We start from the raw sequence: 6,588 nt of genomic DNA on the forward strand, positions 1-6,588 counted from the left end.
ATCACTTTACTTTCATTATTTATTTGAACACAAGATCCAGCAATTTCTGTTATGTCTCTCCTCCTTTACCATTCAGGTGTTCCTTTGAAGCCTTTGTTCATCTGTTAGAAATGGATTTGGGATGGGATTCTTGGGCCCTACACAGGGAGCACGAGTGACGAATAAGCTGTACTCCCCAGTGCTCCTTCTGTTACTGTGTGTCTACGCCCACCCTGCTGCACACTCTGCTTAGTATTAAAAATGGCAAGAGAACAAATAAGCCTTAAGAGGTCAAACCATAGATGTTTAGTTGAAAAACAGGACACAGGAAAACAGAACATTCCTTGGGGAGTGACAGTTCATGATCTTCATTCTGGTATCAGGGGGCGCCATATCCCTTCTCTGTACAGCCCTCCTTTGAAATCCACAGGCAATGTGCAGTGCAGGGGTCACCCTTCCCCTGTCCTTAAGCTCCACTTTCCCTCCTTCCTGCAGCCTCTCTTCTTCCCCTTCTGCAGCATTGGACTCTTTTTGCCATGACGGCAGTTCTGGAATACTCTGGTTTTAAAAGTACAAGGAGGAGGCCGGCACTGTGGCGTAGCAGGTAAAGCCGCCACCTGCAGTGCCAGCATCCAAGTCCTGGGTGCTCCACTTCCAATCTAGCTCCCTGCTATGGCCTGAGAAAGCAGCAGAAGATTACCCAAGGCCTTGGGCCCCTGCACCCACGTGGGAGACCCGGAAGAAGCTCCTGGCTCCTGGCTTCGGATCAGCGCAGCTCTTGCAGTTACAGCCATCTGGGGAGTGAATCAGCAGGTGGAAGACCTCTCTCTGCCTCTCTGTAATGCAGCCTTTCAAATAAATAAGCAAATCTTTAAAAAAAAAAAGGTACAAGGAGAAATATGCTGGCCTTGACTACAGATTTAGGAATAAAATCAGAAGACACAATCTTAGCACATCACTACTTACTTTGCTGTGTGGATTTGGACGTCAGTATTGCTCTTGCAAGTTAAGATTTCTCAGATGTTCAGTGGGATAACAAGAACATCCCAGATCAGCTCACAAGATTTTACAAGAACCAAACCCAATCAAGTTTTGAATGTGCCACACAAAATGTAGCAATGTTAGTACAGTGAATGCCAGATCAGCTAACTTGATACTCATGCTCTATGGGTTCAGTTAGTTTTATGTTATTACATTAATTAAATACTTAAATTGATTCATTCTCTCAAACTCTGGAGTGCATTTTCACTATTGTATCCCTATCTCATTGATGAAATGAAGAAAATTAGAATTGTTATTGTACTCAAAGTGGCACAGTTATTCACATAAATTCCAGGTGGGAACTGGCTCTTTGAAACAAGTGTGTGCTGCTTCAGTTAGCTCTTCCCATGCAACATCTTCATGATATGACATTTTGTTTAATGATCAATGTGCCCACCTGCGTTAAGAAGTCATTCTTCTGATCTGCTGAGATTACTCTTGTCCATTTGCAGCCCGTGCAGTGATTGGGTAAACGAAGACAAGATACCCAATTAGTCAGACTCTGTCTTAACCTTTCTTCTTTCATTATTGGTGTCTATATTTTTCCATTATCCCAAGATTTGGAGGGTTGGGAACAGCAAATGGTGAAAACAAAAATCACAGAAAATGCAATACAGACACTTTTTATTTTTTGACAGGCAGAGTGGACAGTGAGAGAGAGAGACAGAGAGAAAGGTCTTCCTTTGCCGTTGGTTCACCCTCTAATGGCCGCCGCGGCCAGCGCACCGCGCTGATCCAAACCCAGGAGCCAGGTTCTTCTCCAGGTCTCCCATGCTGGTGCAGGGCCCAAGGACTTGGGCCATCCTCCTCTGCACTCCCGGGCCACAGCAGAGAGCTGGACTGGAAGAGGAGCAACTGGGACAGAATCTGGCACCCTGACTGGGACTAGAACCCTGGGTGCCGGTGCTGCAGGCGGAGGATTAGCCTATTGAGTCACGGCGCCGGCCAATACAGACACTTTATATATAATATGTTTTCCAAAGTGTAACCAAGAACTTGCAAAGAAAGTTAGGGCATCAGAATATGAGCGTATTATGTTAATTTTATTTGAGCTCCTAAATGCTAGACTCTGTACTAGAATATAGAATAAAAGTGTGGGAGTGAGTGAAGGAGGGAGGGTAAGGAGGGAAGTATCATTTTTTTGAGGGGACATATCATTATGTGCTTAAAACTATATATATGAAATACATAAAATTTGTTTCATTTATATAAATTTAAAAAGTGAAAAAAGAAAAGTATAGCCTCAGTGTAAAGTTGTCATTTTCTACTCCAGCATGTGAGGCTGGCGAATAAACAGTGTTGTAGCTGAGCACAATAAATTCCAGGTAAAAGATTAACTGAGTGTGCTTTGGGGCATGTAAGAGAGCCAGCCACCTAGAAGAAGGGTAGAGAAAAGAGGTCGGATTTCTGGATCAAGGTCACTGTTGGTTTGAGTCTTAAAGAAGCAGCACAAACATTACTCCCACAATGAAAGACGGTTCTTCCTCCCCCATGGAGTATTTAGTATCTACAATCTCTTTGTGGCTTCATTCCTTATTTTCCTACACTCTATCCTGATTTTTTCCTTAGTCACAATTTAAACATAGGTTAAAGCCATGGCCTACATCCTTTAAGTCCCGGCTGTTCCACTTCTGATCCAGCTCCCTGCTAATGTGCCTGGGAAAGCAGCAGGGGATGACCCAAGTACTTGAGCCTCTGCATCCATGTGGGAGACCCAGAAGAAACTCCTGGTTCCTGGCTTCGAACTGGCCCGATCCTGGTCATTGCAGCCATTCAGAGAGTGAACAAGCAATGGCAGCTAACTTGTGTGCACATTTTCTCTCTCTCTCTCTCTCTCTCTCTCTCTCTCTACATAACTCTGACTCTAAATAAATAAATTTTTTTTTTTTAGAAAAAGGCATAGAAAGTCTTAAACCTAAGATTTCCCTTCCACTCTTTAACTTAAGATATGATTTGCTTAAAAACTGGTGTCACCCTTCTTGTTTGTTGGAGGAAATGAACCCAAATTAAACCCTTTTACTTTTGGAAATCAGCTGAGAATAGCTTAAAAGCCTTGAAATGTTATAGAGTCATCAAAATCATTTAACTTGGCCTAAGGAGATCTTGGGCACCAGAATTGCGGAAACCATTATTCTCTCTCTCTCTCTCTCTCTCTCTTTTTTTTTTTTTTTTTAAGATTTATCTATCCATTTGAAAGGCAGAGCCACAGAAAGGCAGAGGCAGAGAGATCTTCCATTTGCTGGTTCACTCCCCAAATGGCTGCAACAGCAGGAGCTGCACAGATCAGAAGCCAGGAGCCAGGAGCTTCCTCCAGGTCCCCCATGTGGATGTAGGAGCCCAAGGACTTGGACCATCCTCTACTGTTTTCCCAGCCCATAGCAGAGAGCTGGATCAGAAGTGGAGCAGCCGGGACTCAAACTGGCACCCACATGGAATGCTGGCACTGCAGGTGGCGACTCCACCTGCTATGCCACAGTGCCCGACCCACCAGTATTCTTGTTTTTGTTTTGTTTTTTAAGATGTATTTATTTTCTCAACAGTCTAGACAAGGGCTGATCCTGTCATTGTCTCTCATAGTGTCCATTTCACTTAGCAATAACAACAACAACAACAAAAATACTAAAAGAAATAAAATAGTAAGTTGTTCCTCAACAGTCAAGACAAGGGCTGATCATGTCATTGTCTCTCATAGTTGAGGAACAACTTACTATTTTATTCCTTTTAGTATTTTTGTTGTTGTTGTTGTTGTTGTTGCTCTGTTTGCTCTACATAAGACCACTGGTTGAACTCTGTTAAAAAAAAAAAAAAAAGAACCTGTTAAGCCCATAAAAGACAAGGAAAGACCAAGGGACTATCACAGATTAGAGTGGAAAAAATAAATAATAGAACAAAAGAAGATGTAAAAACTGGTTGAAAATGAATCTTGATGTGAATGGAATGGGAGAGGGAGCAGGAGATGGGAGGGTTGCGGGTGGGAGGGAAGTTATGGAGGGGGGAGCCTCTGTAATCCATAAGCTGTACTTTGGAAATTTATATTTGTTAAATAAAAGTTAAAAAAAAAGATGTATTTATTTGAGAAAGAGAGAGAGAGAAATCTGCTGTGTGCTAAATGTGAACAACAGCCAGGACTGGGCCAGGCTGAAGTCAGGAGCTAGAAACTCCATTCAGGTCTTCTATGTGGGAGGCAAGGGCCCAAGCACTTGGGCTGTCATCTGCTGCCTTGCCAAACCTATTAGGAAGCAGGGTTGGAAGTGGAGCAGATAGGACTCGAACCAGCACTCCGATATTGGATGCCAGTGTAAGTGGGTGGCTTCATCCACTGAGCCGTGATGTTAGCCTATAAGCCAGTATTCATTCTCTCTCTCTCTCTCTCTCTCTCTCTTTCTTTTTCTCTCTCTCTTTCTACAAATGTGTACAAAAGAGACATGAAAGAACACCTCCCATGGTTTTGCTTTCAGGGGTTTACCTTCCACTGGCCATGAACTTTTTGTGCTAGCAGGGGTCCATAAGAATATAACTGACTTATCCGAGACACCTAGACTCAAATACTAACAAGAGGGAAAAATAAAATATATTTGAAATCAGAGGAACATTAATGGGGCTGGCACTGTGGCATAGCGAGTAAAGCTACTGCCTGCAGTGCCAGCATCCCATATGGGTGATGGTTCAAGTCTTGACTGCTTCACTTCTGATCCAGCTCTCTGCTATGACCTGGGAAAGCAATATAAGATGGCCCAAGTTCTTGGGCCTCTGCACTTGCATGGGAGACCCAGAAGAAGCTCCAGGCTCCTGACTTCAGATTGGCACAGCTCTGGCCATTATGGCCAACTGGGGAGTGAACCAGCAGATGGAAGACCTCTCTTTCTCTCTCTCTCTCTCTCTTTACCTCTCCTCCTCTCTCTGTGTAACTCGGACTTTCAAATAAAATAAATGAATCTTTTTTAAAAAGAAAAACATTAATGACTTTTCATGAAAAGTTCATGCAAAACAGAAAGTTAATTTTGCTAGTGATATGCTGTAGTCTAGGGTTGCTTGCTTGGCCCAGTTGGAATTAAAATCAAGTCGCTTGTATCAAAACCCTAATACCAACAAAAAAACAAAGCTGGAAAGTAGTGAGTGAGAACCCTCATGCACACATGCCTATGATAAAAACTATTAGGAAGACTTCCTGAAGGGCTCCTACACACATACATTGTAACAAGAACTTTTATCAAGGACTTTCCAAACTATAGTTTGCTACAAGTGTCTCAAGCACAGTTAGCTGGGTGCACAAGAGATGGCTGACACACTTTCTAATGAACTGACTTCAATCCCTGTGATGAGATCCTGGAGCCAATATTTATGTGCCGCTCTCTTTAGACTTTAGTAGTTTCCCCTTGTATCAACCTCCCTGGATATGCCCTTGGTCCACCATGGCACAAATCCCAGATTATAATCCTTTTGTTTATTCAGATAATCTCATTATTTTGGGAGACTCTCTTTCTGTTGTTGTTTAAAGTTATTATGATTTGATGTTCAGGAATGAGAGGGATTCTGTAGTTAGATCGTTTCCATCTCTGAGCTGATACCTACCAGCTGTGTACTTCATCCACTTGGTTGGATTATCTGAGCCTCAGTTTCTGTACTCAGTTTCTCAGTTTTTATTTTTTCTGCAAAATGGAGAAAACAGAAGCAGTCTCGCATGGCTGTTGAGAGGGGAAAATGAGATATTAACACTGACTGCCCACAGAATAGTGTCTGATGTAAGCTGGTGTGCCGGAGAAGGTGCTGTGTTCTGGCTTGTTCCATGGCAGCTGCCCCTTCCACTCTGCGTGGAGACGCATGAAGTGTTGGCGTGCTGGGTGGTCTTAGCCCAACTCAGCAGCTGGGCCCAGGGAGACAGAGCCAGGTTCATGTGTTGACAACCTAACTTCCTTTGGGCTAGGAAGTGTGGAGAGGATCATTCTGTCTGGCAGGGTGAGCACCGGTTTGACAAAAGGCCCCATCAGAAAAGCCACCTGCTTTCTGCCTTCCAAGGATGACTCGTGAATGGAAACACAAGGGGTCAAAAATCTCCAGAGCTGTCATTGTTTGTGTAAAAACACAAGGTACACTCTCACATAGAGGGCCCTCAGCCATACTCCTGGGCTTTCTTTAGTGTCTAACATGGATGCTCCTGCTGTTTTTCTCAAATGTAACCTACAATGTCAGGAGAGATTCAGTTATAGCTCCAGAAACCGGTAGCTAGAACATTCCCCACTTCTGTCAACAGATTCTCCTCCTGCTAGCCTACCTCCCCATTGCCATGCTATACTCATGTGTATCTGGGCTGTGGTAATACAGGTCAACTGTATTCAAACTTTTTTTTTTTTTTAAATGAGCCTTTCTCTAAAGATAAGTGTCAAAGATAATTCCCATTAAGGTGGTAAAATGCAATCATCCGTAGTTCTGTATGATTCAATGCACCAAAGAATCTGGATGAATCTCCAGAGGATTATGCTGGGTGAAAAATAAAATGCCCATTCCCCAAAATTACCTTTTATGTAATTCTTAAAATGACAAAATTCCGGAAACAGAGGACAGATTGGT

Source organism: Lepus europaeus, chromosome 12, assembly GCF_033115175.1.
Source record: "Lepus europaeus isolate LE1 chromosome 12, mLepTim1.pri, whole genome shotgun sequence".
In the NCBI taxonomy this organism is placed as follows: domain Eukaryota; kingdom Metazoa; phylum Chordata; class Mammalia; order Lagomorpha; family Leporidae; genus Lepus; species Lepus europaeus.